General features: G+C 43.2%; 1 protein-coding gene across 11 annotated transcripts in view; it reads right to left on the reverse strand.

The window, feature by feature from the left end:
• LOC126277885 (protein turtle-like) overlaps nt 1-27460 on the reverse strand; it is a 798080-nt gene that overhangs the window by 562491 nt on the left and 208129 nt on the right. For all 11 annotated transcript variants that reach the window (XM_049977425.1, XM_049977435.1, XM_049977434.1 and 8 more), the window contains exon 2: nt 27236-27279. The gene's annotated coding sequence lies outside the window, so the exon portion shown is untranslated. The remainder of the gene's footprint in view (nt 1-27235; nt 27280-27460) is intronic.

Here is a 27460-nt window from a genome sequence, read left to right on the forward strand (position 1 = left end):
ACCTCCTTATCCAGCAAAAATAAAGAAATAAATAAACTTTGTTCTATGTTTTCGTGATGGGAACGAAAAGGCGAAGTATGAGAGGCGAATGTCGGAGCTATAGCCTCGATCAGAAACACAACTCGCGTAACTTTGGCCCACGGGTGGCAGTAACCGTAGACTCGTAAAAGAAAAGGCGTGGCGGATAAAATAAGATGAGGGGTGGGAAGAGGGGGTGGGAGGCGGCAGCGGACGCTGGAATCGGCGTAAGAAAAGGACGGTGGCCTAAAATGTTTGCGGCAATTCCCGGAAGAAGGCGCCGAAAGTCAGCACATAGTTGTTGTGGAGGGCGCTCTCGCCTGCAGAGCGCAATAACTCTCGCGGCAGGCACAGGGGCAGTGAAAAAAGAGGTGGGGGAAGGGTCGTGGGGTTGTATGGGAGAAGGTTTGGAAGGGGAGAGAGGGTGGCTGAGCCGAGAGGGCGCGGCACATCGAAATCTGGGGCGCGCTACGCGTCGGGAATGTGATGAGCCGGCCACCTGTCGAGAGTTGCCTGCAGAGGCGGTGCCCAGGGCGCGGGAGGTGTGAGTATCGGAGGGTAGAAGGTTGTGGTGAAAAAGGCACAGCAAACGGTTCGCGAAAAGTGTACTCAAAACCGTGAGCTGCAACTGAGCGTTTTTTTTTTTTAAATTGCAATAAACTCTCACTAGTTGGGACTTTAAATTTATTCATTGCTCTTGACTCGATCGTCTTGTGATTCTTAATCAGGTCATTATATTCTAGAGGGTAATTCTGTGATAATGTTACAGATTTTCAGGGATGATGTGTCAATGTGATGTAAGGGACAGTCATCCGGAATCGAGCAAGTTGAACGTTACAAGAAAAAGTCTTCCTACACCGCTGCCAGCGATACTGTTTTTGCTAAGACTGTGGGGCAGGCAACTTTTAGAGGGGGTAGTCCGGGCCAAAACAGGAAAAAAGAATATCTAGTAAACATGGATTCTCAAACGCCTACATTAACAGCGATTGGCTCGTGTTCAGTAGCGGAAGTGAACAAATGTACGTAGCTCCTAAGGCATGAATATTAGAGTCCATGCCGGCCCGAGTGGCCATGCGGTTCTAGGCGCTACAGTCTGGAGCCGAGCGACCGCTGCGGTCGCAGGTTCGAATCCTGCCTCGGGCATGGATGTGTGTGATGTCCTTAGGTTAGTTAGGTTTAAGTAGTTCTAAGTTCTAGAGGACTGATGACCTCAGATGTTAAGTCCCATGGTGCTCAGAGCCATTTTAACCATTTAGAGGCCATATTTACTGGACATTTTTCTCTTGTTTCGGTTCAAACTACCACCTCTAGAGGCTGACAACCCTACAAACTGAGCAACAATAGTGCTGGTAGAGGAGATGAATGTCATGAGCAAAAGTCAGTCGACTGTCCGTATTTCAGGTTTGCTTCACTTTCGAAGGTATGAGAACCTTTCCGGACCAGGGTCCCTTAACTCGAGCTGATACATTTATCCTTTTCCATCGACCTTGTAAATTTGTATCATCTTCACGGAATCACTCTGTATATTTCAAAATAGTAAATAATATACTATTTACACTCAGGATAAGGCTGTATAGCAGCATTAGGAAGAGGAAGTTTCAAACTTTATTGTAAATACTTTACTATCTTCATATTTTCTTCGCGGCTTCTTTAAAAAATCCGGGAAATTGGTTGAAAAGTGTCAATCCACAGGGAAAAATCTTGTGTAAATGGCACAGTGTCAAAAGTGTTAAGAAGTTTAAGAAACTCATTTCTAATTAAAAGTAGAAGGCTACAAATAGTAGTGGCGCACATCATGCAATAAATACAGAAATGAATACACAAGAAATGACGCATTTAGCAAATTTTACAATTGTAAATAAAATTTCTGTCTTACACTATGGTCTTTATAGCAGATGGTGTGGCGTTCCACTGGATTTTGGAATAAAGGTAGGTACTCATTTTTTTAGATTTTAGTTTCCATACGAATCGGAAAACACAAAACCCAAAATACGGACAGCCGACTGACTTTTAATCACGACATTCTTATATCCTCTACAGATTCTGTATTCCGCATGAAACCATTACGGGTAAGTACTTGCATCAGTGTTGCCATACAACTCGCACGACGTCAGTCTCATACATTTGCAGCCTTTTATAATCTGTCAAGTTCCGTCCGACACACACTGTTATGTTTTCCATATGTGAGCAGCGGTTATTTCCGCGAGCGCTGACAGAAGGCGAGCGTCCCAACATGACAGCGCTACACACGGTACTAAACTACTGGCCACTAAAATTGCTGCACCACGAAGATGGCGTGCTACAGACTCGAAATTTAACCGACAGGAAGAGGATGCAGTGATATGCAAATGATTAGCTCTTCAGAGCATTCACACAAGGTTGGCGCCGATGGCGACATCTAAAACGTGCTGACATGAGGAAAGTTTCCAACCCATTTCTCATACACAAACAGCAGTTGACCGGCGTTGCCTCGTGAAACGTTGTTGTGATGCCTCGTGTAAGGAGGAGAAATGCGTACCATCACGTTTCCGACTTTGATAAAGGTCAGATGGTAGCCTAGAGCGAATGCGGTTTATCGGATTGCGACATTGCTGCTCGCGTTGATCGTCGGCCTCGTGTCACTAGCAGTGGAGATGGTTCAAATGGCTCTGAGCACTATGGGACTTAACATATGTGGTCATTAGTCCCCTAGAACTTAGAACTACTTAAACCTAACTAACCTAAGGACATCACACACATCCATGCCCGAGGCATACTTCGAACCTGCGACCGTAGCAGCAGCGTGGTTCCGGACTGCGTGCCTAGAACCGCTAGACCACCGCGGCCGGCAGCAGTCGAGATGACAGGCATATTATCCACATGGCTGTAACGGATACTGGCGTATCACCCGGCGTGATGGTATGGGGTGCCATTGGTTACACGTCTCGGTCACCTCTTGTTCGCATTGACGGCACTTTGAACAGTGGATTTTACATTTCAGATGTGTTACGACCCGTGGCTCTTCCCTTCATTCGATCCCTGCGAAACCCTACATTTCAGAAGGATAATGCACGACTCCACGTTGCAAGTCCTGTTTCTGGATACAGAAAATGTTCGAATGCTGACCTGGACAGCACATTCTACAGATCTCTCACCAAGTGAAAACGTGTGGTCAATGGTGGCCGAGCAAGTGGCTCGTCGCAATACGGCAGTCACTACTCTTGATGAACTGTGGTATCGTGTTGTAGCTGCATGGGCAGCTGTACCTGTACACGCCATCCAAGCTCTGTTTGACTCGATGCCCAGGCGTATCAAGGCCGTTATTACAGCCAGAGGTGGTTGTTCTGGGTACTGATTTCTCAGGATGTATTCACCCAAATTGCGCGAAAATGTAATCACATGTCAGTTCTAGTATAATATATTTGTCCAATGAATACCCGTTTATCATCTGCATTTCTTCATGGCGTAGTAATTTTAATGGCCAGCACTGCATTTGTTGGGCAAGGTGATGGGGGTGACCAGCTCCCGGATGGTCAGATCGAGCAGAACCTCCGACAAGGGAACTCGTTCTGGCGGTCGCCTAACAAGCTTACATACGTACAGATTGTTGGTCGGTTGGCCAATAAACCGGAGTGAATGCAGTGCCCTTTAGGTAAACATCGGAGAACTTAAATCGTAGTTTCCGCACGTGCGTCTGTTTGCAGGCTTTTGAACTTGAGATTTCACGTGGAACTCGTTCTCTAGAGAATCACATGCAAGGCCGCGACGCAACCAACCGATACCTCTAGCAGAGCCCGGAAGTGGAGCAGCCGGCCGACAACACTGGCGACGTGCCTCTGTGCGCCCCCAACCTGAGGCCCGAGCGCCGAGTAAACGAGGCGCCCCACCCAGTGCCGGTGACTCCGGCTGGCGAATAAAGACGCCGACAATAGGCGCACACAAAGCCACGGGCGGCAGAATTAATTAAACACGACCGCGCGCGCCCGCTGCTGACGCGACGTCCCCTCATCGCCGCTGCGTCAGCTTATCTGGCTCTGTAGAGATTCTGCGCCTTTGTTTCCTCGTTCATTTTTGAATAATTGTACATGCTTTTGTGGCAGCTAAACCAAACTTGCTACTTACGCGTATGTGCTTTTAAAAGCTGTAGTAATTTTACATTTCATAAATTAAATTCCCCCGCCGCGCTTTTTTCTATCTGTACGCGTGAAGGCCAATTTCATGAGTTATTGTAGGATTCTAATGTGGTTTTCACTGCTAAATATACTGAACTACGAGGAAGGTTTGTTTATATCACTACTTGTTTTAAGCAAGCCGTCTGCCTGCAGATACTTAGTGTTGACCTTGCGAAGCCGGAGCGAGTCGCTAGTATCAGATAAAATAACTGGAACATGATTTAAAAACAATATCACCTTTACTATGTTCATTGTTATGTACTAAGGAGAACAAAATATCTCAGGTATCACTAATATTATCACTTGTGTTTCTTCTAAGTTCTCCTGCGGAAGCGGAAGCTGTAATGATTTTTTTCTTGGTATTTCCATGATTGTGGGATAGAGATCTGAATTTAAGTCTGTCTCGTATGACCTTAGGGGTGCCTATTTTCCGAACGGTCTCTTTCAACTCTTTCGATTTCAAGTGTTCAACTGTTATTGGCTTTCATTAAAAGGGAAGTCAATTGATAATGCTGAAACCTAGCGCGCGCAAAGACACACACACACACACACACACACACACACACACACACACACACACAAGTTTTTAGATAGAATTTAAGACCACGACTATATTTGAGCTATTGTGTTTTTCATTGCGTTCTTCAAGCTTTTCCTTGCGCCTGGAGAATAACTAAGCTATCTTCCGTCAATACTGAAGGAAAATTACAATACACATTAGAATGGGGAAAGTGAACAATTCATTGCACAGTTTGATTTTGAGCTACAAAAAGGTTTAATTTTACCTTTTTCTCGGATCCACAGTGGCAAGGGTGTACAGAGAATACCACATTTCAGGTATTTCCTCTCACCACAGGAAACGCTGTGGCCAACGCCCTACACTTAACGATCTAGAGAAGCGGCGTTTACTTAGTGTTTTCATAACAAACAGACAAGAAATACTGCGTGAATCGATGCAGAAATCAATTTGGGACGTACGACGAAAGCATCCGTTAGGACGATCAACGCGAATGCCTTTGCTAACAGCATGATATCGCCTGCAGCGTCTCTTCTGGACTTGTGACCTGGACGACTGGAAGATAGTGAGCTGGTCAGATGAGTCCATATTTCAGATGGTAAGAACTGATGTTAGGGATCGAGTGTGACGTAGACCTCATGAAGCTGTCGAACCAAACTGTCACCAAGGCACAGTGCAAGCTGGTGGTGGCTCCACAATGGTGTGGGGTGTGTTTACATGGAATGGACTGGGTCCTCTGGTCCAGTTGAACCGATGTCTGACTGGAAACGCTTGTGTTCGGCTACTTGGAGACCATTTTCAGCCATTCATGCTCCCAAACTACGACGGAATTTTCGTGAATGGCAATGCGCCGTATCCTCCAGCCAGAACTGTTCGCTATTGGTTTGAAGAACGTTCTGGACAATTCGAGTGAATGATCTGGCCACCCACATCGTCCAATATGAATCCCATAGAATATTTATGGTATATAATCTTGAGGTCAATTCCTATCCAAAATTCTGTGCCAGCAACACTTTCGCAATTTTGATGTACCATGCCTCAGTTTTTCAATAGCAGACTTCTAATGACTTGTTGAGTCCGTGCCCACGTGGAGCTGGTTCACTATGCTGGGCGAAAGGAGGTCTAACACGATATTAGCAGATATCCCATGACTTTTGTCGCCTCAAAGTATTTTTTAAAAATTTATGGTATCTGAGCGTAAACTTAGAGCCTCCCTTGCCTACAAATACCTTACATGTATCGTACTGCTTTACATACGATTAACTTATTATCAACAAATTACACGTTTAAGATTTTGCACACACACAACCATACATAAACAGACAAACAAATTACAAAACGTAATGACTTGAGGAATTGAAACTCAACTTTAATTTTTTTAAGAGTGATTTTAATTTTTGGTATGACTACTAAGCGCAAGTAAACTTATAGGGGACAGTTATTGAACTATGTGAAATAAAATCGTCATAACTTCTGAATGGTTTGCGTTAGGATGTTCAAAGTGCACTGTTGGCCGCGGGGCATGGTGGGAATTGGTATGGTTTGGTTTAGCGACGAAGCCCACTTTCGTTTGGATGGGATCGTCAGTAAGCAAAATGGGTGCACCTGGAGGACCGAGAATCCCAATTTCGCGATCGAGAAGTCTCTTCACCCTCAACGGGTGATTGTATGGTGTGCAATGTCCAGTCACGGAACAGTCCGTGCGACATTCCTTGATGGCACGGTAACTACCGAACGGTACGTGAAGGCTTTGGAATATGATTTCATCCCCATTATCCAAAGTGATCCTTATTTGGACAAGACGTGGATCACGCAAGACCTCATCGAAGCAGGAGTGTGTCCGGTGTCCTGGAGGAGCACTTTTGGGATGACACTCTGGCTCTGAGGTCAGTGGTATGGAACTCGATTGGCCGTCTCGTTCTCCAGACCTAAACACAAGCGAGTCTTTCTTTTGGGGCTATATATAAAGACAAGGTGTACAGCAATAACCCCAAAAGCAATTCTGAGCTGAGAACAGCCATTCAGGGGGTCATCGACTGCAGTGATGTTCCGACACTTCAGGTGGGCCACGCAGAATTTCGCTATTCGTCGACGCCACATCATCGCCCATGATTTCAGACACATCGAACATGACGTAACTTAAATCAGAATATCTGTAGTGACTTTTACATGTTGAATGAAGTGTGTTCACGCCATAGTTTATAACTAAGTTACTTTTTTTTCATACAGTTCAATAAATGTCTCCCTGTACATTGTGAACACGTTTAGAATCCGATTCAAATTGCAATTCTGTACGTACTGAAGTTGACAAAGAACTACGCACTTTCATGACGCCTCTTAGCAAAGACGAAACAATTTTTGGTGGCCAAGAAAGAGGCTGCTCCCATGCACCTACATGGGACAGATCAAGCCAGGCCAATAGCACAGAGATGCTTCATAAAGTTCAAATTGCTGAAGCTGATCCTCACGACTGTCCCTCTAGTTGTGAGCATCATACTTCTCAGTAAGTGTGACGAAAGCACATAAAGGAAATTGCGGACGAGATGGACAGGAAATGTCTTAATGCATGAAGCAACAACTGTGTTACTAGGGGGCGCTGTAGATGACAGAGAGTGGTATACGTCTAAAGAACACATCCAAAAAATAATTGAGCATGTTGGGTGTAAGTGCTTCTGTGAGATGGAAACGTTAGCACGGGAGGGGAAGACATGCCAGGAGGCTGTGCACCAACCAGAAGACTGAGTTGAACTCTGACCGTGCAGGACAACATTTTTTCATATTTTTTGTTATTTCAGTTTTTCATGAAGGGGTGGATTGTCAGCGGATGAAATTTCTCTTCAGCCGGATGTCTTGAATATTTAATAGAATTTTTAAAATATATAAAAATTTGGGAATAAATGTTTTAAAATACATGTTAGGGACCATTTTTGTGATTTTTAAAACCTTCTTGGTGGATTTATTTTATTATTTTTATTATCATTGATGGTAAACTTCATGCTGCTACGGTCTAATAATGATGCAAGTCCTGCATGAAAATTATGTTCATGATGGAGTGGACGTTTGAGGATGAATATGGAGCTTTTGTTGAAGGTTGGAAAAATAATATGAGGCTGAGTGTTATGTTTATGGCTGGAAGGACAGCTATAACTTGAGCTGGATTTCATCGCTAAGTGGGGGGAGTTGGTTTGCATTCCGGCAGGAGAGGATGGAGAAGGCATGAAGGTGCATGGAAGGTGGCGTATGGGAGTAGTAGCGCATGGTAGCTGGATTTTTGATTAGTGGATGCGAAATTAGGTGCCAGGACTAAGGCTGGCGGTTAATGTAATGGAAACGAAGGTCCTCCAAAAATGAAAATGAAGTGATCGTAGGGCATTACTGGCTGGGAAACCCTGTCTGCGACTATTCGGCCACCTGGCCCACGTCTCTCTATTTGATGCCATTAAGGCAAACTGCGCGTCGATGAAGATGAGACGAAATAATGAACTCAACGGACGCCCAGTACCCAAGGGGAAAAGTCTCCGTTCCGGGAGGGAATCGAACTGAGAACGGTGAGATCTAAAGACGGCGATGTCAACCACTTTTTTCTTTCTGTTTCTTCGTCTTTATATCGTCAATGGTTTTTTGTGGACGCCACATGATATCTTTCAGATTGTATCGAGAACTCCACAGCGGGTTTTTTTTTTTTTTTTTTTTTTTTTTTTTTTTTTTTTTTTTTTTTTTCAGAGTGTGGCCTCAGTCCCCTCACTGAACTACCGTGTCGGCAATCTCCAGACCATGAGCAACGGATTCTAAGAAGAAGAGTAGTGAGAGAATGAACCGATGCAGGATGCAACTTGGGGAAGGAAGGCGAATCCGGAAAGTAAGGCAACTTAATGGATTCAGTTACTGTTGGGTTGGTACTTAAGTTCGTAGTGTTTATCCATAAGTTTAATAAACACGAGATACACACATAACAGAGACATTAATCATCAATAATATATTCTCTTTCACTATTTACAACAGTCTCTCAACGCTGGAGTAACTTTTCGATTCCTCAGCTGTGAAATTATGTGATTTTGAGGCGAAGGACTCGTCGAGACATGTTCGGAACGCATTTTCATCCGGAAAGTAAGCTCCCTGAAGGCTGTACGATACAAAGCGGAAAAGTAAAAAATCTCAGGGCGCAAGAACAGGTGAATAAGGTGGGTACGGAATGACTTCGAACCCAATTCCTGTACAGCGTTTTTGTCAGTCTACCGGAATGCGGACGGGCTTTATAGTGGAGTAGCATCACTTCGCTTCACTTCACGCGATCTTCGTGGTCATTATTTTTGGCTTGTGTCTGCAAGGCGTCTCAGTCGTTGAGAATAAATGCCAGCAATGATGGTTACACCTTGGGGAAGCAATTCATAGGAAAACCATACCTTTCCTGTTTCACCAGAAGCATAACATTATCTTTTGTGGATGCGCGCAAGGTTTTGTAAGGGAGTTGCTGATTTGCTTGGGCTCAAACATTCCTTTTTTTCCCTGTGTTAGTAAGAAGACACCATTTATCTTCACCAATAACAATACAGGATAGGAATGGTCGACTGTTGTTCTACATCTACATCCATACTCCGCAAATCACCTGACGGTGTGTGGAGGAGGGTACCTTGAGTACCTTTATCGGTTATCCCTTCTATTCCAGTCTCGTATTGTTCGTGGAAAGAAAGATTGTCGGTACACCTCTGCGTGGGCTCTAATCTCTGATTTTATCCTCATGGTCTCTTCGCGAGATATACGTAGGAGGGAGCAATATACTGCTTGACTCCTCGGTGAAGGTATGTTCTCAACAAAAGCCCGTACCGAGCTACTGAATGTCTCTCCTACAAAGTCTTCCACTGGAGTTTATCTATCATCTCCGTAACGCTTTCACGATTACTAAATAATCCTGTTGGATCTTCTCTATCTCTTCTATCAACCCTATGTAGTACGGATCCCACACTGGTGAGCAATATTCAAGCAGTGATCGAACAGGTGTACTGTAACCTGCTTCCTTTGTTTTCGGATTGCACTACCTTAGGATTCTTCCAATGAATCTCAGTCTGGCATCTGCTTCACCGACGATTAACTTTATATGATCATTCCATTTTAAATCACTCCTAATGCCTATTCCCAGATAATTTATGGATTTAACTGCTTCCAGTTGCTGACCTGCGATATTGTAGCTAAATGATAAAGTATCTTTCTTTCTATGTATTTGCAGCACATTACACTTGTCTACATTGAGATTCAATTGCCATTCCCTGCACCATGCGTCAATATGTTGCAGATCCTCCTGCATTTCACTACAGTTTTCCATTGTTAGAACCTCTCGATACACCACAGCATCATCTGCAAAAAGCCTCAGTGAATTTCCGATGTCATCCACGAGGTCATTTATGTATATTGTGAATAGAAACGGTCTTATGACACTCCCCTGCGGCACATCTGAAGTCACTCTTACTTCGGAAGACTTCTCTCCATTGAGAATGACATGCTACATTCTGTTATCTAGGAACTCTTCAATCCAATCATACAATTGGTCTGATAGTCCATATGCTCTTACTTTGTTCATTACACGACTGTGGGGAACTGTATCGAACGTCTTGCGGAAGTCAAGAAACACGACATCTAACTGGGAACCCGTGTTTGTGGCCTCGTGGACGAGTAGCGCGAGCTGGGTTTCACACGATCATTTTTTTCGAAACCCATGCTGATTCCTAGAGAGTAGATTTCTAGTCTCCAGAAAAGTCATTATACTTGAACATAATACATGTTCCAAAATTCTACAACTGATCGACGTTAGAGATATAGGTCTATAGTTCTGCGCATCTGTTCGACATCCCTTCTTGAAAACTGGGATGACCTGTGCCATTTTCAAATCCTTTGGAACGCTACGCTCTTCTAGAGACCAACGGTACACCGCTGCAAGAAGGTGGGCAAGTTCCTTCGCGTACTCTGAGTAAAATCGACATGGTATCCCATCAGGTCCAGCGGCCTTTCCTCTTTTGATCGATTTTAATTGTTCTTCTATCCCTCTGTCGTCTATTTCGATATCTACCACTTTGTCATCTGTGCGACAATCTAGAGAGGGAACTACAGTGCAGTCTTCCACTGTGAAACAGCTTTGGAAGAAGACATTTAGTATTTCGGCCTTTAGTCTGTCATCCTCTGTGTCAGTACCATTTTGGTCACAGAGTGTCTGGACATTCTTTTTTGATCCACTTACCGCTTTGACATAAGATCAAAATTTCTTAGGATTTTCTGCCAAGGCAGTAGTTAGAACTTTACTTTCGAATTCATTGAACTCCTCTTGCATAGCCCTCCGCAAACAACATTTCGCTGCGATTAATTTTTGTTTGTCTGCACGGCTTTGTCTATGTTTATGTTTGCTGTGGAGTTCCCATTGCTTCCGCAGCAGTTTTCTAACTCGGTTGTTGTACCACGGTGGCTCTTTTCCATCTCTTACGATCTTGCTTGGCACATACTCATCTAATGCATATTCATGAACCAATCGATGACGAGAAAGCAGAGACGCACATACGGCGACCAGCTGATTTTTATGATTGTGGTTTAGAGCATGCAGTACCCATAAATCCGACTTTGTAACTTGCCCATTGCATGAAAATGGCACAAGATTGTGGAATGATCATAGTTCAACACATCTGCCAGTTTTCTAGTACAGTGAGGTAGATCGTTGTGGATTAATGAGTTTGAACTGTCTTCGTCAAACCTCGAATTTGTTCCTTAACGTGGAGAGTAATGTCAAAACATTCATCCTTAAAACGAGAAAACAATTTTCTTCCAGTGGCATGTCCAATGGCATTATCGCCATACACATCGCAAATGTTTGTGATTGCCCCGCTTCTGTCACATCTCTATTGAACTGAAACAGAAGTATATGTCAGAATATTCGGATTTCTACACTTGGCGTTCCATTTTCTAGTACCCACAGCACCAATCACAATCTCTAAACAAGAAAATGACAATATATAAATTCAAATAGCAGCAATGAACTGTTGTTGTTGTTGTCCTCAGTCCTGAGACTGGTTTGATGCAGCTCTCCATGCTACTCTATCCTGTGCAAGCTTCTTCATCTCCCAGTACCTACTGCAACCTACATCCTTCTGAATCTGCTTAGTGTATTCATCTCTTGGTCTCCCTCTACGATTTTTACCCTCCACGCTGCCCTCCAATGCTAAATTTGTGATCCCTTGATGCCTCAAAACATGTCCTACCAACCGATCCCTTCTTCTAGTCAAGTTGTGCCACAAACTTCTCTTCTCCCCAATCCTATTCAATACCTCCTCATTAGTTACATGATCTATCCACCTTATCTTCAGCATTCTACTGTAGCACCACATTTCGAAAGCTTCTATTCTCTTCTTGTCCAAACTTCACTTCCATACATGGCTACACTCCAAACAAATACTTTCAGAAACGACTTCCTGATACATAAATCTATATTCGATGTTAACAAATTTCTCTTCTTCAGAAACGCTTTCCTTGCTGTTGCCAGTCTACATTTTATATCCTCTCTACTTCGACCATCATCAGTTATTTTACTTCCTAAATAGCAAAACTCCTTTACTACTTTAAGTGTCTCATTTCCTAATCTAATTCCCTCAGCATCACCCGATTTAATTTGACTACATTCCATTATCCTCGTTTTGCTTTTGTTGATGTTCATCTTATATACGCCTTTCAAGACACTGTCCATTCCATTCAACTGCTCTTCCAAGTCCTTTGCCGTCTCTGACAGAATTACAATTTCATCGGCGAACCTCAATGTTTTTACTTCTTCTCCATGAATTTTAATACCTACTCCAAATTTTTCTTTTGTTTCCTTTACTGCTTGCTCAATATACAGATTGAATAACATCGGGGAGAGGCTACAACCCTGTCTCACTCCTTTCCCAACCACTGCTTCCCTTTCCTGCCCCTCGACTCTTATAACTGCCATCTGGTTTCTGTACAAATTGTAAATAGACTTTCGCTCCCTGTATTTTACCCCTGCCACCTTCAGAATTTGAAAGAGAGTATTCCAGTCAACATTGTCAAAAGCTTTTTCCAAGTCTACAAATGCTAGAAACGTAGGTTTGCCTTTTCTTAATCTTTCTTCTAAGATAAGTCGTAAGGTCAGTATTGCCTCACGTGTTCCAAAATTTCTACGGAATCCAAACTGATCCTCCCCGAGGTCCGCATCTACCAGTTTTTCCATTCGTCTGTAAAGAATTCGCGTTAGTATTTTGCAGCTGTGACTTATTAAACTGATAGTTCGGTAATTTTCACATCTGTCAGTACCTGCTTTCTTTGGGATTGGAATTATTATATTCTTCTTGAAGTCTGAGGATATTTCGCCTGTCTCATACATCTTGCTCACCAGCTGGTAGAGTTTTGTTATGACTGGCTCTCCCAAGGCCATCAGTAGTTCTAATGGAATGTTGTCTACTTCGGGGGCCTTGTTTCGACTCAGGTCTTTCAGTGCTCTGTCAAACTCTTCACGCAGTATCTTATTTCCCATTTCGTCTTCATCTACATCCTCTTCCATTTCCATAATATTGTCCTCAAGTACATCGCCCTTGTATAAACCTTCTATATCCTCCTTCCACCTTTCTGCCTTCCCTTCTTTGCTTAGAACTGGGTTTCCATCTGAGCTCTTGATATTCATATACGTGGTTCTCTTTTCTCCAAAGGTCTCTTTAATTTTCCTGTAGGCAGTATCTATTTTACCCCTAGTGAGATAAGCTTCTACATCCTTACATTTGTCCTCTAGCCATCCCTGTTTAGCCATTTTGCACTTCCTGTCGATCTCATTTTTGAGACGTTTGTATTCCTTTTTGCCTGCTTCATTTACTGTATTTTTATATTTTCGCCTTTCATCAATTAAATTCAATATTTCTTCTGTTACCCAAGGATTTATAGCAGCCCTCGTCTTTGTACCTACTTTATCCTCTGCTGCCTTCACTATTTCATCCCTCAGAGCTACCCATTCTTCTTCTACTGTGTTTCTTTCCCCCATTCCTGTCAATTGTTCCCTTATGCTCTCCTTGAAACTCTGTACAAGCTCTGGTTCTTTCAGCTTATCCAGATCCCATGTCCTTAAATTACCACTTTTTTGCAGTTTATTCAGTTTTAACCTACAGGTCATAACCAATAGATTGTGGTCAGAGTCCACATCTGCCCCTGGAAATGTCTTACAATTTAAAATCTCGTTCCTTAATCTCTGTCTTACCATTATATAATCTATCTGATACCTTTTAGTATCTCCAGGATTCTTCCATGTATACAACCTTCTTTTATGATTCTTGAACCAAGTGTTAGCTATCATTAAGTTATGCTCTGTGCAAAATTCTACCAGGCGGCTTCCTCTTTCATTTCTTAGCCCCAATCCATATTCACCTACTGTGTTTCCTCCTCTCCCTTTTCCTACTCTCGAATTCCAGTCACCCATGACTTTTAAATTTTCGTCTCCCTTCACTACCTGAATAATTTCTTTTATCTCATCATACATTTCATCAATTTCTTCATCATCTGCAGAGCTAGTTGGGATATAAACTTGTACTACTGTAGTAGGCATGGGTATTTGTGTCTATCTTGGCCACAATAATGCGTTCACTATGCTGTTTGTAGTAGCTTACCCGCACTCCTATTTTACTATTCATTATTAAACCTACTCCTGCATTACCCCTATTTGATTTTGTTTTTATAATCCTGTATTCATCTGACCAAAAGTCTTGTTCCTTCTGCCACCGAACTTCACTAATTCCCACTATATCTAACTTTAACCTATCTATTTCCCTTTTTAAATTTTCTAACCGACCTGCCCGTTTAAGGGATCTGATATTCCACGCTCCGATCCGTAGAACGCCAGTTTTCTTTCTCCTGATAACGACGTCCTCTTGAGTAGTCCCCACCAAGAGATCCAAATGGGGGACTATTTTACCTCCGGTATATTTTACAAAAGAGGACGCCATCATCATCAGCAATGAACTACAAAGAAAAAATGACAATTGAAAAATAAACCAATGGTAACCGGAAAACCAACATGCAAAACAAAAACTCTACGTACTTATGCACCAAGCTATTGTATCTGAGAACATATCCCTTACGCTCAGATCTTCGTTAATAGTCTGGTACGCTAATTATCCTGGCAGCAGCAGGCGACTAATGAGATTGCGCGGTGTGCAAGTCAGTTTCGCAGTACGCCTTTGCAGCAGTAAGCGCCCTGCGGTCACGGGGTAGCTTTGGGTGCGGAGCGTGAGCGGCGTGTGCCGCCGGAGGGGTGCTGCCTCTGCTGAGGACAGCCGCTGCCGCTCGCCTCAAACTTTGTTATTAGAAAGGCTGGCGCGTCTGGCGGGCGGTGGCACAAGACGCGGCGCGCCGGGGACAGGTAATGAACAAAGTTGAGGCAACGCCAGACGCGTGCGCCGGCCATGTCCGCAATATCCGGTCAGCGCCGCCGATGCTGCACCGACATGCACGCGCTTCCCCCGAGCTGATTCGTGCTAAAAGGCTTGTTAGTATGTCCGTTCTGTATGCACTAGAGCGTGGAGAACACCCAGGCTGCATCACACACTGATCACCATATCGGTAATATTTCGTCTCGTTCGCGCACTGAGACGGTACGTCACATAAATGGACATTTGGAGAAAGGGAAAGGAAGTTTTTGTTATGAGACCTGTGAATGACACTACTGGCTATTAAAATTGCTACACCACGACGATTACGTCCTACAGACGCGAAATTTAACCGACATGAGGAAGATGCAGTGATATGCAAATGATTAGCTTTTCAGAGCATTCACACGAGGTTGGGGACGGTGGCGACACCTACAACGTGCTGACATGAGGACAGTTTCCAACCGATTTCTCATACACAAACAGCAGCTGACCGGCGTTGCCTGGTGAAACGGTGTTGTGATGCCTCGTGTAAGGAGGAGAAATACGTACAAGCAGCACGTTTCCAATTTTGATAAAGATCGGATTGTAGCCTCTCGCGATTGCGGTTTATCGTATCGCGACATTGCTGCTCGCGTTGGTCGAGATCCAATGACTGTTAGCATAATATGGAATCGGTGGGTTCAGGACGGTAATACGGAAAGGCGTGCAGCATCCCAACGGCCTCGTATCACTAGCAGTCGAGAAGACAGGCATGCTATCCGCGTGGCTGTAACGGATCGTGCAGCCACGTCTCGATCCCTGAGTCAACAGATGGGGACGTTTGCAAGATAACAACGATCTTCACGAACAGTTCGACGACGTATGCAGCAGCATGGACTATCAGCACGGAGAACGTGGCTGCGCTTACCCTTGACGCTGCATCTCAGACACTAGCGCCTGCGATGGTGTACTCTACGACGAAACTGGGTGCACGAATGGCAAAGCGTCATTTTTTTCGGATGAATCCAGGTTCTGTTTACATCATCATGATGGTCTCATCCGTGTTTGGCGACACCGCGGTGAGCGCACATTGGAAGCGTGTATTCGTCATCGCCATACTGGCGTATCACCCGGCGTGATGGTGTGGGATGCCTTTGGTTACACGTTTCGGTCACCTCTTGTTTGCATTGACGACACTTTGAACAGTGGACGTTACATTTCAGATGTGTTACGACCCGTGGCTCTTCCCTTCAATCGTTCCCTGCGAAGCCTATATTTCAGCACGATAATGCACGACCGCATGATGCAGGTCCTGTACGGGCCTTTCTGGATACAGAAAATGTTCGACTGTTGACCTGGCCAGCACATTCTCCAGATCTCTCACCAATTGAAACGTTTGGTCAATGGTGCCCGTCACAATACGCCAGTCACTACTCTTGATGAACTGTGGTATCTTGTTGAAGCTGCATAGGCAGCTGTACCTGTACACGTCATCCAAGCTCTGTTTGACTCAATGCCCAGGCGTACCAAGGCCGTTATTACGGCCAGAGGTGGTTGTTCTGGGTACTGAGTTCTCAGGATTGCTTCACCCAAATTGCTTGAAACTGTAATCAGATGTCAGTTCTAGTATAATATATTTGTCCAATGAATACCCGTTTATCATCTGCATTTCTTCTGGTGTAGCAACTTTAATGGCCAGTAGTATAAAAATTATTTCAAGACTGTGTACGTGTGCACGATGTATAACAAACAGTAAAGAACGTAAGTTGTTATTAACAAAACACAAATATCGATGTAATTAACAAAACATTGTTTTGTTGTTATAATCTCTGTGTAACATAGGCCCTGAAAATCAGAGACAATGCTTTGATTGAACTAGCTCTCCTGTTTTGTTTCGTCTAGCGGTAGGCCGCCATTGCAATGTTGTCTGTTAATTAACGTAAGTTTTATCTGTATTTTGAAAAATATAATAGAAATTGTTATTAGAATGTGTGTATTACTGACGTAGTTATCACCTCTCATGATCGTAACCATTAATTATAATTAACAAAGTTTTTACAGAACTTCGTAGTACAGGGAGCTCATCTCCCCTAGCAGGATTTAGTCGGCCATTACGCTGACTGTATTATTTAATTAAAATATCATGTCATAATATTAAATGTAAATGCGAGAGACTTCTCAGTTTTGATCCTTCATTAATTTCAAAAGGAGTCAAAATAGATTTCGTTTATTAATATTTAGAATACTGAGTGAGTTCAGTATGTCTCATTTTGTCCACCTAACGGCAGACGAGATTCTCTCCAGTTTTGCCTTGCAAATAATGAAAAAGAAAGATTAAAAAATCATTACATTACGCAATATCTGAGTTAATCTTTGTGTAATTTGGTACATAAATAACCAGTAGCCCCTGAGACCCATATTAATAATTACAGTTTGCTTAAGAATACTCATATTTTTTTTTCTAAATAGCAGCGCTCACGCAAACTATTTATTAGAAGGCGGTGAGTCGCGCACTGTGTTTAAAAAATATTATATCGTGCGTACTTCGAGGCAGCCGATGTCCGTACGAGTGTTACCGTGGTATAACTTAATTAAAAGTCTCATGCTATCCCACAATATTTAAAGCCACCCCAACCAAAATCATAAACTATATAATTATAAAAATAAAAAATATTCAGTTATACCGTGATAGCACACTCCCCTCAAGTCATTACCACTTGCTTCAGTGTCTGTTCATATTTGGCATCTAATTGGCAGAAAGCACCAATAGCCATGCTACATTTACCTATAAGCTTTAGTTGAGACAATGCACAGATGAACTGTTGATTTATTTGAAACTTCCTGGAAGGATATTTATTTATGGGGCTCCGGTGCAGCCATACAACCAGTCGAGACACAATATCTAAAAAAGTTAAAACAAACTGCAATTACTTCGTGAATAACACAGAAAACCAAACTAAACATGCATCATGGGCAATCAAAATAATACAGAGAAAAATAAATCGGTCCCTTACGTTAACAGATTATAAGCAGGCACACACACACAAAAGCGCATCGCGTTTACCCAAACTTAATCATCACAATTTGCATTTTGATTCTAGCTTTTAAATATCTAAATTCTTCGTAAACAAGACGATTAACAAATGATAAGGAAATGCTTCATGCATGCGGATTAGCCGTGTAATAGCCAATTCTACTACCTTCGGTATCGAGGGCACCCGAAGAAGAAGTGATTAATTTCCTCGAGCTCCCCACAGTCGCAATATGGCGATGGTACGAGGTGCAGTCTATAAATGTATTGTCGGTGGCAGCCGTGGTTGAATTTCAGTCCATCAATGATCCTCGCAAAGTGTCTCTCGTTGTCTACGCCAGACGAGTTGCATTTCAGAGCCTACTTTTGAGTACACCATTGGGCCTTCTGTAGATGCGGGAGGCTTTGTGTGTACCAGGTACCCTTGCGCAGATCTTCGGTCTGCCACGCCTTGTTCCAATCGCTTTTGGCCATGTCCCTAACTATAGAAATACGATCATCATGTCCCTAACTATAGAAATACGATCATCCGATGGATGCTTCTTTTTTATATGCCATTTGTCTTTGCGTCCTTACCAACCAACGTGCCTTATCATTCCCCACAATCCTAGGTTGGCCATTGATCCACACAAATGATAACTTAGTACTGGTGTTGAGCACTATGTACTAAATAACGTCTTCCTTTGTCCTTATCAATAGATGTTAGTATTTGAAACGTGGAGAGCGAGTCGATGATTATTACGGTATCGGTAGATGCTTTGGTCATGCCGTATCTTAGTGCCCGTTTAATGGCTATGACTTCAGTCCTGTAGATTGATAACTCTTTCGCTGTTCAAAACTGTTCGATCTTTTTATTTTAATATTTGCGTAGGCACAGCGGACGGAGTCCTTGTATTTATACCCATGCACACACGCGTTTTATATGTGGGAATTCGATTCCTTGGAGAGTCGGGTGTTCACTGGTAAATAATAAGGAGCTTTCAGTAGCTCGGTTTAAGAAGAGGTTAGACTAACGAGCAAGCGGCGGCGCCACGCGTGCAGCATAGCCGCAGGCGCAATGCGTGGCGCGGCTGCAGGCAGCAGGGAGCGCCTATTGAGTTAGCGGACGTCACAACGTTAGCTCGCCGTCGCCACGCCGCAGCCGTCCAATTACAGGCCTGCCAGCCCCTCGCCTGCGGGGCCGTTTGGGGCTGTCCGGTGGCAGCGCAGCTCACACTGGCTGCCCGCGCGAGGCTCACTCGTCGGGCGGCTACACCTGTGATGCGTATACACCACTTTGCGGTGAGTGGGTTCTGGTTTCTCGGAACAATCGCTTAGAAAGATTGTCGCTGCCGCTCTGTATGCGCCCGAGTTTCCCTGCCGTGGTCATTAAACAAAAAAATACAGGCTCTTTTTATTATCAGTGGTGGTCATCGCGGAGTACGGTCCGGTTGGTGTATCTCGGGTTTGCTGTCAGACATTGGACGCATTCAGTGCTCGTAATAAAGCGCAAATTTCACTTCGCCATTTGATAGAAATTGTAGCTCCTCAGCTCGTATCACAAACAAATACTTTGTTTTTTAGTTCTGAAGCTACTGAGCGGTGAAATTATAAGCATCAGTTTATACTGTTGACAGTAAGAAGTACACTACTGGCCATTAAAATTGTTAGACCAAGAAGAAATGCAGATGATAAACGAGTATTCATTGCACAAATATATTAAACTAGAACTGACATGTGATTACATTTTCAAGCAATTTAGGTGCATAGATCCTGAGAAATCAGTACCCAGAACCACCACCTCTGGCCGTAATAACTGCCTTGATACGCCTGGGCATTGAATCAAACAGAGACTGGATGGACTGTACAGGTACAGCTGCCCATGCAGCTTCAACACGATATCACAGTTCAAGAGTAGTGACTGGCGTATTGTGACGAGCAAGTTGCTCGGCCACCATTTACCAGACGTTTTCAATTGGTGAGAGGTCTGGAGAACGTGCTGGCCAGGGGAGCAGTGGGCCATTTTCTGTATCCAGAAAGGGCGGTACAGGACCTGCAACATGGGGTCGTGCATTATCCTGGTGAAATGTAGGGTTTCACATGGATCGAATGAAGGGTAGAGCCACGGTCGTACACATCATTTGCATATCACAGCATCTTCTTCCTGTCGGTTAAATTTCGCGTCTGTAGCACGTAATCTTCGTGGTGTAGCAATTTTAATGGCCAGTAGTGTAATATTATCACATTAGTATGAAGATTAAAATAGTCCAATGCATACGGGATTGTACTAATGAAATCCCAGTCTCTATAAGCGTTTTCGGTTTCCGTCGTGTTTTAATGAGCAGCGCGAATCAGGTAGTATGGACCGTAGCAATGTCGGTTGGTACATGCTTTACAGGATGCTTATGTGATGACGTTACAAACTTTCGGGGATGATAGAAAGGATCACTGTATCGATTTGAGGTAAGGGACCCTGTTCCAGAAATGGCTGAGTCGAAAATCGCTAGCAAATACCGTTCCGATACCTTTGTTAGTCTACACTTCCAGTGCAAGCTGTTTGCTTTCCATATTTTGGTAGGGGATAGAAACAAGAAAGATGTCCAGTCAACATGGGCGCTGAAATATCTACCTTAAGACCTATCATCACTTTTTAATCTTTGCTACTGTGAAATACATCTCTTCTACTAAACAAGTGCTCCTAACTTTTAAGCTATGATTGCTAGAGCCCATGTTTACGGTACATTTTTCCCTTGATTTTGCCCATACTACATCTTCCCAAAATAAGAAAAACCTGCAGTAGTAGTCCACTATCAGAGGTATTAGAACATTGTTTTATGGATTATTCCGTTACTTCTTGATAGAAAATTACATATTTAAGGCTGAATAACAAATGCATTGTTTCTGTTCTATTGGTATTTATTCATTCCAAGCTAGTTTTCGGCTTATGAGGCCACCTTCAGGAAACAATTGACTAGCTTCAGAAAGGGACACTATTTGTTAGATAACCAAACATTACAACCAAAAATAAAATCACTTGCATGGACTGTTGTGCATCAAACTTGTTTCTTAACGTTGAAAGTACACTTTACACAATGGACAATGTTCAGTACAATAAACAATTAAACGACACAATGCTATAGGTTAAATGGTTATAATTGAGGCTTTGTGAGGACTTGACAGTGACTCATAAATTGTTAAAAGTTAGCATTATAACCGTTTAATATGTAATATCGTGTAGTTTAATTATGTATTGTGCTTAACATAGTTTATTGTGTAGAGTGTAATTTCAATCTCAAGAGGCAAGTTTGATGCACAATACTATATGTCAGGGATTGTATCTTTGCTTATAATGCTTTCTTACCTCAGAACTAGTGCCCTTTTCCGACGCTAGTCAATTGTTTCCTGAAGATGGCCTGATAAGCCGAAAAGTAGTTTGAGGTAAATAAATACCAGCAGGTCAAAAACCGTGTACATGTTATTCAACCTTAAAAAACTGAACTATTTTAGCTTATAACTTTCGAGTCGACAGTTTCTGGACCAGGGTCTCTCACCTCACAAACAGATACGCCCCTGTAAGTTTATTACATCATCACACTGTATAAGTCAGTCTTTCTTTTCGCTTTAGGGCACGACCCCAAGGTTCAAGAAGAAGCTTACTACATAGGCACGAGGGTAGTGTCTAAGACTGCATTGATGCAAGAGATTTCAAATGTTTTGGAAGGCAAAATGACGGAATGGGCACTGCCGACAGTTTTAATTTTCCTAGAACTATACTGGAAAGGAGATTAAAATCAGCTGTAGGGAATCTTCAGGTATGTCTGACACCTCACATAGGAGTTTTTACACCAAATGTGTTTGTGGAGCTTTTTGTGAGAGAAACTGGATGCATCGTGAAAGATGTACGGACTGGGTACATAAACCTTGTGCAGACATTGAGGATTCGTTGTGTTACAATGTAAACAGATTTTATTTCAATTCCAGCTTTGAAAGTCAGACAAGTATCGTTTACCTAACTTGCGCGATGTGAAAGATGCAGAATGTTATTTTCCATTGTAAAATCTACATTTCTCGTATAAGTTTTTCCTTTCGTTTTTCATGATATTGCACAAACAGATTACATTCGTTTGTCAGCCACAGAAAAGCTTTTTTTTATAAAGCATATATTGAGTTGTATGGTCCACTGTACCCGTAAAAGTTATAAACATTTAGAATTTTAAGTCACTGTAAATCCTTTCTCTCTGTGTTTAGTTGTGTTAGCAATCTGTTTTTCACCATTTACCTCGAAACAAATGTTCACATAAAGGTTTAATACAATTGTATCTTATTTGAAAACAAATTTTATACTAATTTTGGATTAAATGGCCGATACAAGCCGCTGTTCCCCTATACACTACTGCTGTTGAAAACAGACATTTGGTTACAATGCAATTTAGTCTACAGATGAGGGACATGACAGTACACAAATGATTAGGATTAGAGAACTGTACATGCACTTTAGACATGAGAATTCACTGCAGCGTGAAACCGCAATGTGCTGCATGTATTAGAGCCTCTAAATAATGTAGCACAGAATAAATGAAGGCCTGGATGTGATACTGAGGGATACTGCCACGGAATTTGTAGACAAGTCCATAAACTACCGACAGCGGTCAGTGAAGTACCAGAGCGGTCATACTCCAGATATGTTCCTAGACATGTCAAGCCAACATGCAGGCCAGGAAAGTGGTGGTTCTTCGAAGGTTTGCACTTTCCTCAACACACATGGCGGGACATTGTCCTACCGAAATAAGGCATGTGATGCTGCCTGCAGGAAGGATAATGCCTCGGGCTCCAAGATGTCCCTGATATAATGACTGCTGCTCAACTTGTCCTCAGTAAGTAGAATGTCAGGTCTGTCATTATAGCCAACAGCTGTGTTGCTCGACAATGCAGTACTCCCGATAGCTGTCACCGTGATAGCGTGTAATATGTACGCTGCTATCACTGTATTAAAAGTTGACTAGGGACTCGTCTGGAAACACTAAATCTTGCCGTTCAGCACACCAGTAACGGGGTTCGTATGCCCATAACAGTCTGAAGCGTTGGTGGTTTCTGGTCCGCGGGACCCGACACAGTGGAGTGTATGCCACCAGTCCGGACCTCAGCAGAAGGCGTCGACCCGATATACTCACAGCAGTTGCTGGGCTCCAAAGTTGTGTCAACGCTGTGGACAAGGCTATTCTATCGGTTATGGTCATGCAGGCAAGTTAGCGTGTGGCCACATTGAGCGATCCTCTTCTATTCACTGGTTCCACAAATGCATTACTGTCATAACAGTATGCCCTGTATGAGACCTGTGGTGTCGCCGCCAGCACCACACTTGCTAGGTGGTAGCCTTTAAATCGGCCGCGGTCCGTTAGTATATGTCGCACCCGCATGTCGCCACTGTCAGTGATTGCAGACCGAGCGCCGCCACGGCAACTCCAGTCTAGAGAGACTCCCTAGCACTCGCCCCAGTTGTACAGCCGACTATACTAGCGATGGTTCACTGCCTACATACGCTCTCATTTGCAGAGACGACAGTTTAGCATAGCCTTCAGCTACGTCATTTGCTACGACCTAGCAAGGCGCCATATTCAGTTACTTCAAGAATGTATTCTGAACAGATAAGATTGTGAATTGTGTACCTTCAAGAGCGACGTTCATCATTAATTGATTAAAGTTAAGTATCAAACGAATTACGTCCGCTTTCTGAATTCTAATTCCTTGTCATGTTCCAGACCTCACGTCAGTATAGTTCTTCCCTCCTCACGCTAGCCTGCGTGAGCTAAAACGCGTGCATTTTGGCCTCCAATAGTAACACGATGTCGGCTCTTCTGTCAACCCAACAAGACCAATCATATTGGCCCATTTAAATACACTCAGACGGCGATATTAAGCCATTTGACGTCGGTGAACCATACCGGAATTAGCTTGCCTCTAGGTAAGGCATTTGCTTGCAAGTTTCCACTTCGCTCGACGGCTTTGCGTCAATTGAGCGTGGCTTAACAGTGTTCTGGATCTACGTGCATGCCGTCTTTATGCCATGTTAATCACTGATGTTTTCACTGTTCTTCACATCTACTGATCTTGGTGTGATTCATGCCATTTTAATTTTCACAAACATTAGTGTACGTTAACCTAGCAAATTCTGTGGAGGAATTGAGTAGAGAAACACATGCGCAGCACAGCTTTAACAACTATTACCTACGTTTCTATCCGGGTACAGTCGTCGTGCCTTCAGTGCGTACGACGTATTTCATGGGACAGGAGCTAAGAGTCGGATATAAAATCTTTGGAAATTTTCTTAGCAAATTAACGTTACAGAGCATACACTATATCTGGATAATTGGTATAAAAGTCTATATCTATTCCATTACTATCATGAAGAGAGAACCAATGCAATAGATACAGTTTGCACGAAAAGGAAAGCTAAGCCAAAACTTGAAGCCGAACAGCAAAGTCGTGAGATGAAATTTAGGTGAACATACACTACGATGGCTTTCAAATGGCATGACAAAAGAGGCATATGTATGTTGATGGCATATCGCAGAGTTGCAATGAAATCAGCAGTGAAAATGAGCCGCTAAACTCATACTGGAAAATTTAACCAAAATTGTGTTGGGTTCAGTGGACGAGTACGACATATTACAAAGTCGTCGGAATATGTTCGCAAAACACTGAAATGCTCTTTTTCATCACTTGAACGTGTTATCTGCCACGATATTTACAAGGTTCCTACCGACAAGAATATTTCAGCCAACTAATTTCATCTCAGCCTCATTCATGAGACTTTGGAGACGTACCATCAGGAAAGGAAAGCATCAGGTAGTCGCCTATTGGACGAGGCAAACCCATTGTGGATGCGCGAAAGGCATTTTCCAGGCATCGTTGAATTGTCAGTAAAACAATACAGATCTGTAAGGGGAGGCACAATGTGCAGCAAGAACAGAAAACGAAAGGAATCGCGTTTCTGCTGTGGACAAGTGATGTGAGACTGTGTGTTGTGGCTTGTTTCACAATATATCACACAAGACATTTCTGCAATGTGCTTCTTTGTAACGTTACACAGTATTAGAATATTAAAAGAGCCATATTACACCCAGCATGGTGGGTACTGCCGTGTGGAGCGTCCTGACCGCACACGGATGTGTGCTCTGTTCTGGAGCACCCAGCAGTGAAAGGACTAAAATCCTTCTAAGTGAAATACCGCGCCATCTTATAAAATAAAATAGTGACATGCTAAAATGTCCGACGTTTCGTAAGTGTTATAGCGGCCTTCCTCAGGACGTGTTGACTGTAACAATCAACAAAAAACCTACTCTTATTACATGCAGGATAATGCCAGCGCATACATCTCCATTGATTCTGTGGCGGTATTGAAATGATCGTTACTTTCATCATAATCCCTGTGTAAGGTTTTGTACAGTGCTGTGATGGCACAGAGACACGTGACTGATATGCTAAATGATGCCTAATTGGGCTAAAAGCTAAACACCACCGACTGGAGCCTGAGGAACGGGCTGCTGCGTCAACGGCTATAGGAGGCTGTCTGCCGAGTGTTGGTTCCCTCACCGGGTCAGTCCGAACCAAATTTCGTACACATACTACTTATTATCTGGGAAGAAGTACTCCGGGGCTAAGAGCGTTCTAGCTCCCACTGGCACGGTTTGGACATAGGAGGTGGACAGAGAGGGATTAAGAGGAAATGGACAGAGAGAGAGAGAGAGAGAGAGAGAGAGAGAGAGAGAGAGAGAGAGAGAGAGAGATAGGAGAGGATGAGATGGAAGGAGAGAGGGGGAGGCGAAGATGGACAGAGAGAGGGGGAACGAGAGATGGACAGAGAGAGGGGGAACGAGAGATGGACAGAGAAGGGGGAAGAGGAGATGGACAGAGATGGGGTTGCTTGGTTGATTTGGGAGTTTGGTTGGTTGATTTGGGGGAGGGGACCAGACAGATGGGTCATTGGTCCCGTCAGGTTAGGGAAGGTTGGGGAAGGAAGTCGGCGTGCCCTTTCATAGGAACCATCCTGAGATGGGAGAGGAGGAGATGCACAGAGGTGGGGGAGGAGGGGATGGACAGAGACGGGGAGAATGAGAAGTGCGCAGTTTATGTGCCGTATGCGTACGTGGCCGAAGCTGCGAGTGAAATTATAATCAACCATAAAACCACACTGCAGGATATTGTTTGGTCTACACCTTGTAGACACCGCTTCCGAAACGTTTCCCAATCCTGTCAAACCCTCAGGCACTGGCTTCATTTCACGATTGCACGAAGACTCTTTGGAAAACAACCAATGCAGAATGTCCAAAATGTTGATGCAGTATCAGTTGTCACGTCGTAAGTCTGTTCTTCAGCTGAAGTGGTGAGGGAATATAACTTAAGAGAACTAACATTAGAGAAGAACACAGACTGGCAGAAAATAAATAGCACTGATTCGCAAGGCATTACGTGGCAGTAATCATCCCTATCAAGAACTAGAAGCATAGTTCTTAATGTGAAAATATAGTGAACGCAATTTACGTATTGATGCCATAACTACGCGTAAGAACACAGCGTGTATTCCAGAAGCACATACAGCGTCCACCACTATTAAAACTGCTGACACATATGCAACGAAATGAATGTAACATCTAGATTAAACATTGTGGTTCATCTCAGAAAGTATGCGGGGTGATAACATTGCCCTACACTAGTACCTGGGAAAATTGGTAATTAACAAACATACAACACTAATTTTGTTCGATAATGGTGTATGAAATAAAAGTTATGTTTACGTTAAGTAAATGCATTGGAGATAGATGTAAGGCCCATACATCAAACAGGTAAACCATACGTTTTTCCCCAATACAAAAACTTGTCAATTTCCCTCCAGCTATAGGCGCTCATGTTACAGAGAATAATAATATTTAGTCATATAACCTTTCTCAATACATACGATGCTGCCTAAACAATTGGAAGAAGTTGGCTTGTAACATCGAAGGTAGATGTAACTGATGTTGACCTTTAAATGCGTATGGAAGATGAATATTAGAAAGAGTTGTCAGTGGGTAGTCGACAACGCATACCAGTTTGGCCTCTGCTGGACAGCATACATCTGTATTACTGATATTAGTGGAAAGGAACAACAGCTACTTACCATGGTTTTCTCAGTACTGCAGGTTACAAGGTGAAGATCAGCGTCTGAAACATAAAGAGAGAATACACTGCAAAGTTGTTATCTGAAATTAAAATAAACAGAATATTTTTTTTCATTTCTCGAGGGAAGAACAAGTTTTTGGCGAGTTCTCCTAAACATTCGATTAAGTCATTTGACTAAGCTGGTCCATATTTAACAGCGACCGATGAAAGTGTTGTAACTCGA

The sequence above is a fragment of the Schistocerca gregaria genome, chromosome 6 (genome assembly GCF_023897955.1).
Source record: "Schistocerca gregaria isolate iqSchGreg1 chromosome 6, iqSchGreg1.2, whole genome shotgun sequence".
NCBI classification, from domain to species: Eukaryota; Metazoa; Arthropoda; class Insecta; order Orthoptera; family Acrididae; genus Schistocerca; species Schistocerca gregaria.